A 10000-nucleotide genomic window follows, 5' to 3' on the forward strand; every position below is an offset into this window, starting at 1 on the left:
ATGATGCATTGTGGGAGTGTCATGATGCATTGTGGGAGTGCCATGATGCATTGTGTGAGTGCCATGATGCATTGTGTGAGTGCCATGATGCATTGTGGGAGTGTCATAATGCATTGTGGGAGTGTCATGATGCATTGTGGGAGTGTCATGATGCATTGTGGGAGTGTCATGATGCATTGTGTGAGTGCCATGATGCATTGTGTGAGTGTCATGATGCATTGTGTGAGTGTCATGATGCATTGTGGGAGTGCCATGATGCATTGTGGGAGTGCCATGATGCATTGTGGGAGTGTCATGATGCATTGTGGGAGTGTCATGATGCATTGTGGGAGTGCCATGATGCATTGTGGGAGTGCCATGATGCATTGTGTGAGTGCCATGATGCATTGTGTGAGTGTCATGATGCATTGTGGGAGTGCCATGATGCATTGTGGGAGTGCCATGATGCATTGTGGGAGTGTCATGATGCATTGTGGGAGTGCCATGATGCATTGTGTGAGTGCCATGATGCATTGTGGGAGTGTCATGATGCATTGTGGGAGTGTCATGATGCATTGTGTGAGTGTCATGATGCATTGTGGGAGTGTCATGATGCATTGTGGGAGTGCCATGATGCATTGTGGGAGTGCCATGATGCAATGTGGGAGTGCGACAGTGTGTTTGGAGGTACATGGCATCATGTTGGCCGCTCACATCTGCATAGTAGGGACGCACCGATATGACAAATGTTGCAGATACCGATAACCCATATTTACTGATGTCTATATGATCTGTATAAACACATAACCCATATGTACTGATGTCTATATGATCTGTATAAAAACACATAACCCATATTTACTGATGTCTATATGATCTGTATAAACACATAACCCATATGTACTGATGTCTATATGATCTGTATAAAAACACATAACCCATATTTACTGATGTCTATATGATCTGTATAAAAACACATAACCCATATGTACTGATGTCTATATGATCTGTATAAAAACACATAACCCATATGTACTGATGTCTATATGATCTGTATAAACACACATAACCCATATTTACTGATGTCTATATGATCTGTACAAAAACACATAACCCATATTTACTGATGTCTATATGATCTGTATAAAAACACATAACCCATATTTACTGATGTCTATATGATCTGTATAAACACATAACCCATATGTACCGTAAATTCCGGACTATAAGCCGCGGCTTTTTTCCCGTTTTTTGGCCTTTTTTGCCCCCTGCGGCTTAAATAACGGTGCGTCTTATCTATGGATTTTTCCAGCAAACGGCCACTCGGGAACCTCCAAAATCTATGGATGTTGGTATGAGGCAGAACGAGAGCAAGACAGACATTATGAGAGCGAGACCCTGATTGGATGATGTTGCAAAAAATGTGCCTCGCGACCTGATTGGAGCACTGTGCCACTACTCTCTCTCAGCCACTACGGTAAAACACCCTCCCTCCTCCCTCGCTCCGGGGGGAAAAAGGCAGCGATTGAGCTTGAAAGACAGTCTGAATGAAATTGAATGTAACATTCCCAATTCTATGTATTACATTCTAAAAAACTAATAGCAACATTTTGGAAGGCTAAGCCACACAACTAGCTCGTTGTAATCTAACATCATGCTTCAAAAGATGGAGAACTGGCTGTGTTACGACGATGGCGGCGATTGAGCCTGAAAGCCATGTCTGAGACAGTAGCGAGACAGGAACAACAACAGCAGCAGCAGCAAAGGGTCATGCACAAACCCGAGACGAAAGGGACTGTCCGTCAGGGCGCGGACGACTGTGTCAGCAACTCCCTCCCGACTACCAGGAGAAAATTACAAACTTCGGCGAATTCACACAAAGAAAGATCAAGGAATATTCCATCGGACCGGAGCAGATCATAAATATGGATGAAGTGCCTTTGACGTTCGACCTGCCTCTCACTAGGACTGTTAACAAGAAAGGTGAATCGTCCATCACGTTGAGAACCACAGGTCACGAGAGAACGAATTTCACTTGTGTTCTTGGCTGCACAGCAGCTCCCGCCGATGGTGATTTTTAAGCATCTCACAATGTGTGATTTTGTCTGGGGATTAGTGACCTGACTTTTGTTTTGTTGAAATGTTAATAAATGGGAGCTTCCCCAAACAGCCATCTCTTTCCCGACAATCCCCTCTGTGCACGAAGCCTTACATATGGTAATTAAACATCAAAACACCCGCGGCTTATAGACCGGTGCGGCTTATAGAAGAAAAAAATAGTCACCTTTGAAGGTGCGGCTTATAGACCGGTGCGCCTTATAGTCCGGAATTTACGGTACTGATGTCTATATGATCTGTATAAACACATAACCCATATGTACTGATGTCTATATGATCTGTATAAAAACACATAACCCATATTTACTGATGTCTATATGATCTGTATAAAAACACATAACCCATATTTACTGATGTCTATATGATCTGTATAAAAACACATAACCCATATTTACTGATGTCTATATGATCTGTATAAAACACATAACCCATATTTACTGATGTCTATATGATCTGTATAAAAACACATAACCCATATGTACTGATGTCTATATGATCTGTATAAAAACCAGTGTTGGGCAAGTTACTGAAAATTGGTAATTAGTTACAGTTACTAGTTACTTCTCTCAAAAGGTAATTTAATTACTTTAAAGTTACCAGTTACTTCAAAGTAATTAGTTACTAGGGAAAGTAACTTTTGCGTTACTTTTAAAAGTCTGCTTCGATTGTTATTAATGCACACATTGTGTTAGTGTTGCTGTGCCACAGTGTGGCATTGAGCATTCACTTATTGGAGAGGCTTATAGCCTCTGGGGCTCTGGCTGCAGCTGCAGCTCTCTCCCAGGATCAGAAACCAGATAATCCTCTGAAGTTGTCCATGTCCTAAAGTAACTAGTAACTAGCCCAGTTACTGTTTTAGAAACTGTAACTGAGTTACTGAATTTGAAAAAGTAATTAGTTAGATTACTAGTTACTGAAAAAAGTAGTTAAGTTACAGTAACTAGTTACTTAGTAACTAGTTACTCCCAACACTGATAAAAACACATAACCCATATTTACTGATGTCTATATGATCTGTATAAAAACACATAACCCATATTTACTGATGTCTAGATCTGTATAAAAACACATAACCCATATTTACTGATGTCTATATGATCTGTATAAACACATAACCCATATGTACTGATGTCTATATGATCTGTATAAACACATAACCCATATGTACTGATGTCTATATGATCTGTATAAAAACACATAACCCATATTTACTGATGTCTATATGATCTGTATAAAAACACATAACCCATATTTACTGATGTCTATATGATCTGTATAAAAACACATAACCCATATTTACTGATGTCTATATGATCTGTATAAAAACACATAACCCATATTTACTGATGTCTATATGATCTGTATAAAAACACATAACCCATATGTACTGATGTCTATATGATCTGTATAAAAACACATAACCCATATTTACTGATGTCTATATGATCTGTATAAAAACACATAACCCATATTTACTGATGTCTATATGATCTGTATAAAAACACATAACCCATATTTACTGATGTCTATATGATCTGTATAAAAACACATAACCCATATTTACTGATGTCTATATGATCTGTATAAAAACACATAACTCATATGTACTGATGTCTATATGATCTGTATAAAAACACATAACCCATATTTACTGATGTCTATATGATCTGTATAAAAACACATAACCCATATTTACTGATGTCTATATGATCTGTATAAAAACACATAACCCATATTTACTGATGTCTATATGATCTGTATAAAAACACATAACCCATATTTACTGATGTCTATATGATCTGTATAAAAACACATAACCCATATTTACTGATGTCTATATGATCTGTATAAAAACACATAACCCATATTTACTGATGTCTATATGATCTGTATAAAAACACATAACCCATATTTACTGATGTCTATATGATCTGTATAAAAACACATAACCCATATTTACTGATGTCTATATGATCTGTATAAAAACACATAACCCATATTTACTGATGTCTATATGATCTGTATAAAAACACATAACCCATATTTACTGATGTCTATATGATCTGTATAAAAACACATAACCCATATTTACTGATGTCTATATGATCTGTATAAAAACACATAACCCATATTTACTGATGTCTATATGATCTGTATAAAAACACATAACCCATATTTACTGATGTCTATATGATCTGTATAAAAACACATAACCCATATTTACTGATGTCTATATGATCTGTATAAAAACACATAACTCATATGTACTGATGTCTATATGATCTGTATAAAAACACATAACCCATATTTACTGATGTCTATATGATCTGTATAAAAACACATAACTCATATTTACTGATGTCTATATGATCTGTATAAAAACACATAACCCATATTTACTGATGTCTATATGATCTGTATAAAAACACATAACTCATATGTACTGATGTCTATATGATCTGTATAAAAACACATAACCCATATTTACTGATGTCTATATGATCTGTATAAAAACACATAACCCATATTTACTGATGTCTATATGATCTGTATAAAAACACATAACCCATATTTACTGATGTCTATATGATCTGTATAAAAACACATAACCCATATTTACTGATGTCTATATGATCTGTATAAAAACACATAACCCATATTTACTGATGTCTATATGATCTGTATAAAAACACATAACCCATATTTACTGATGTCTATATGATCTGTATAAAAACACATAACCCATATTTACTGATGTCTATATGATCTGTATAAAAACACATAACCCATATTTACTGATGTCTATATGATCTGTATAAAAACACATAACCCATATTTACTGATGTCTATATGATCTGTATAAAAACACATAACCCATATTTACTGATGTCTATATGATCTGTATAAAAACACATAACCCATATTTACTGATGTCTATATGATCTGTATAAAAACACATAACCCATATTTACTGATGTCTATATGATCTGTATAAAAACACATAACCCATATTTACTGATGTCTATATGATCTGTATAAAAACACATAACCCATATTTACTGATGTCTATATGATCTGTATAAAAACACATAACTCATATGTACTGATGTCTATATGATCTGTATAAAAACACATAACCCATATTTACTGATGTCTATATGATCTGTATAAAAACACATAACTCATATTTACTGATGTCTATATGATCTGTATAAAAACACATAACCCATATTTACTGATGTCTATATGATCTGTATAAAAACACATAACTCATATTTACTGATGTCTATATGATCTGTATAAAAACACATAACCCATATTTACTGATGTCTATATGATCTGTATAAAAACACATAACCCATATGTACTGATGTCTATATGATCTGTATAAAAACACATTTCCATGATAATCACATGTTGTACATAGTGAAAAAAACATGTCAACACTGCATTTAAATAAAGTCATGTCTTTCTTTATCTCCAAAACATTAATCTATCCTCCAGTAAATTACCTCTCTCTCATCCCTCCATCTTTCTATCTATCCTCCAGTAAAGTACCCCTCTCTCTCTCTCTCATCCCTCCATCTTTCTATCTATCCTCCAGTAAAGTACCCCTCTCTCTCTCTCTCATCCCTCCATCTTTCTATCTATCCTCCAGTAAAGTACCCCTCTCTCTCTCTCTCATCCCTCCATCTTTCTATCTATCCTCCAGTAAAGTACCCCTCTCTCTCTCATCCCTCCATCTTTCTATCTATCCTCCAGTAAAGTACCCCTCTCTCTCTCATCCCTCCATCTTTCTATCTATCCTCCAGTAAATTACCTCTCTCTCTCATCCCTCCATCTTTCTATCTATCCTCCAGTAAAGTACCCCTCTCTCTCTCATCCCTCCATCTTTCTATCTATCCTCCAGTAAAGTACCCCTCTCTCTCTCATCCCTCCATCTTTCTATCTATCCTCCAGTAAATTACCTCTCTCTCTCATCCCTCCATCTTTCTATCTATCCTCCAGTAAAGTACCCCTCTCTCTCTCATCCCTCCATCTTTCTATCTATCCTCCAGTAAAGTACCCCTCTCTCTCTCATCCCTCCATCTTTCTATCTATCCTCCAGTAAATTACCTCTCTCTCTCATCCCTCCATCTTTCTATCTATCCTCCAGTAAAGTACCCCTCTCTCTCTCATCCCTCCATCTTTCTATCTATCCTCCAGTAAATTACCTCTCTCTCTCTCTCATCCCTCCATCTTTCCATCTATCCTCCAGTAAAGTACCCATCTCTCTCTCATCCCTCCATCTTTCTATCTATCCTCCAGTAAATTACTCCTCTCTCTCTCTCATCCCTCCATCTTTCTATATATCCTCCAGTAAATTACTCCTCTCTCTCTCTCATCCCTCCATCTTTCTATATATCCTCCAGTAAATTACCTATCTCTCTCTCTCTCATCCCTCCATCTTTCTATCTATCCTCCAGTAAATTACCCCTCTCTCTCTCATCCCTCCATCTTTCTATCTATCCTCCAGTAAATTACCTCTCTCTCTCTCATCCCTCCATCTTTCTATCTATCCTCCAGTAAATTACCTCTCTCTCTCATCCCTCCATCTTTCCATCTATCCTCCAGTAAATTACCTCTCTATCTCATCCCTCCATCTTTCCATATATCCTCCAGTAAAGTACCCCTCTCTCATCCCTCCATCTTTCCATCTATCCTCCAGTAAATTACCTCTCTCTCTCATCCCTCCATCTTTCTATCTATCCTCCAGTAAAGTACCCCTCTCTCATCCCTCCATCTTTCTATCTATCCTCCAGTAAAGTACCCCTCTCTCTCTCTCATCCCTCCATCTTTCTATCTATCCTCCAGTAAAGTACCCCTCTCTCATCCCTCCATCTTTCTATCTATCCTCCAGTAAAGTACCCCTCTCTCATCCCTCCATCTTTCTATCTATCCTCCAGTAAAGTACCCCTCTCTCTCTCTCATCCCTCCATCTTTCTATCTATCCTCCAGTAAAGTACCTCTCTCTCTCTCATCCCTCCATCTTTCTATCTATCCTCCAGTAAAGTACCTCTCTCTCTCTCATCCCTCCATCTTTCTATCTATCCTCCAGTAAAGTACCCCTCTCTCTCTCTCATCCCTCCATCTTTCTATCTATCCTCCAGTAAAGTACCCCTCTCTCTCTCTCATCCCTCCATCTTTCTATCTATCCTCCAGTAAAGTACCCCTCTCTCTCTCTCATCCCTCCATCTTTCTATCTATCCTCCAGTAAAGTACCCCTCTCTCTCTCTCATCCCTCCATCTTTCTATCTATCCTCCAGTAAAGTACCCCTCTCTCTCTCTCATCCCTCCATCTTTCTATCTATCCTCCAGTAAAGTACCCCTCTCTCTCTCTCATCCCTCCATCTTTCTATCTATCCTCCAGTAAAGTACCCCCCTCTCTCTCTCTCTCATCCCTCCATCTTTCTATCTATCCTCCAGTAAAGTACCCCTCTCTCTCTCTCATCCCTCCATCTTTCTATCTATCCTCCAGTAAAGTACCTCTCTCTCTCTCATCCCTCCATCTTTCTATCTATCCTCCAGTAAAGTACCTCTCTCTCTCTCATCCCTCCATCTTTCTATCTATCCTCCAGTAAAGTACCTCTCTCTCTCTCTCTCATCCCTCTATCTTTCTATCTATCCTCCAGTAAAGTACCTCTCTCTCTCTCATCCCTCCATCTTTCTATCTATCCTCCAGTAAAGTACCTCTCTCTCTCTCTCTCATCCCTCCATCTTTCTATCTATCCTCCAGTAAAGTACCTCTCTCTCTCTCATCCCTCCCTGTGGTTCAGCCGATCCTCTTAAGGTCTTCGGTCTGGCTGATTAGAGGATTTACCTCTAAATATTCCTCCTTACCCGCAACCAGCTCAGCTGCTCCCTCTCTCTCTCTGTCATCCCTCTCTCTCTTTCTCTGTCATCTCTCTCTCTGTCATCTCTCTCGCTGTCATCTCTCTCTGTCACCTCTCTCTGTCTCTCTGTCATCTCTCTCTCTCTATTCTTTGTGAGAAAGTTATCATGACGTCACTGAGAGGAAGAGGAGGAAGAGGAATTATCTTCCTCCTCTTCCTCTCAGTGACGTCATGATAACTGTTCTCCAGCTCCCTTTCTCTTTTGATATATTTCCTCCAAGCAGCAAACCTCCACGGCTGAAAAGATAAGCCAATGCAAAAGTGCCTTAAACCTGCATTCTCCATAATGGCCAGCAGGGGGCAACTCCACTGGCTGCAAAACGAATTGCAGTTACATGGAAGTGAACGGGAGAATGAGCCTACTTCTCTCAGAGTTGATGGTCTCAATCTCTAGTTTCAAGTCTTCTTCAATACAGTGTGTGCTTTGGGGCGTGATTGACAGGTCGTCTGTCCAGTGATCGCACAGCTCGCCGGTCACAGACCAATAGCAGGCAGCGCTGTGGCTGTGTGGGAAGGCCCTGGTCTCATGCTATCTGCTTCTGCCTCCAAATAAACAAGATGGCCACGGTCAAAATGACAAACTGGACGCTTCAAAACGTGAGTCCACAAACCAATGGGTGATGTCACGGTGACTACGCCCATATATATCATATATATACCACATATATATCATATATATACCACATATATATCATATATATACCACATATATATCATATATATACCACATATATATCATATATATACCACATATATACCATATATATACCACATATATATGATATATATACCACATATATATCATATATATACCACATATATATCATATATATACCACATATATACCATATATATACCACATATATATGATATATATACCACATATATATCATATATATACCACATATATATCATATATATACCACATATATACCATATATATACCACATATATATGATATATATACCACATATATATCATATATATACCACATATATATCATATATATACCACATATATATCATATATATACCACATATATATCATATATATACCACATATATATCATATATATACCACATATATATCATATATATACCACATATATATCATATATATACCATATATCATATATATACCACATATATATCATATATATACCACATATATATCATATATATACCACATATATATCATATATATACCACATATATATCATATATATACCACATATATATCATATATATACCACATATATATCATATATATACCACATATATATGTATATATTATCCATGAGTTATGCTTTTTTTAACATCTTCCAGTTATGAGGAGGAAAGATACTCCATCTTCTCTGTCTATCCATTTCCTATTTCTTTTCCCGTTCCTTTCTTTGTCCATCTTTCTTTCTTTAATTTCCTTCTTCTTTCGTCCTGAGATGAGGAGTTGTTTGTGAACCTTTGAGAAAATACATGTTTTTTTTGTGTGTGTGTAGTGCATAAAGCTGTGTTGTATTAGGTTTGCAATGGTTTATTAAAGGGAGTTTGAAAATCAAAATCAAATCTTTTGTCCTCTATGCATTCCTCTATAAATGAACAGAACAGCCACATGTGTTATGGTGAGAATGTGTGTGTGTGTGTGTGTGTGTGTGTGTGTGTGTGTGTGTCTGGTGAGGGGTTCATTTCAGTGAATTGTGTTGCTATGGTGACCGACAGTGTAGATGGGGGGGGGGGGGGGGTAGGGGGGTATGGCGGATGTCGTCATGGTGACGGGGACCGGCCGAGCGCGTCCTCCCCTCTCTGACTTATTAAGCTGTCTGTCTCTCTCTCCCTCTCTGTCTCTCTCTCTCCCTCTCTGTCTCTCTCTCTCCCTCTCTGTCTCTCTCCCTCTCTGTGTCTCTCTCTCCCTCTGTGTGTGTCTCTCTCTCTCTCCCTCCCTCTCTGTCTCTCTCTCTCCCTCTGTGTGTGTGT

General features: G+C 38.0%; 1 protein-coding gene across 1 annotated transcript in view; it reads right to left on the reverse strand.

Moving 5' to 3' along the window:
- LOC310791008 (ras-responsive element-binding protein 1-like) overlaps positions 1–10000 on the reverse strand; it is a gene marked incomplete at its 5' end in the record, with an annotated part of 84646 nt that overhangs the window by 23163 nt on the left and 51483 nt on the right. The gene's annotated exons all lie outside the window — the stretch shown is intronic.

The sequence above is a fragment of the Poromitra crassiceps genome (genome assembly GCF_964638095.1).
Source record: "Poromitra crassiceps genome assembly, chromosome: 2".
NCBI classification, from domain to species: Eukaryota; Metazoa; Chordata; class Actinopteri; order Beryciformes; family Melamphaidae; genus Poromitra; species Poromitra crassiceps.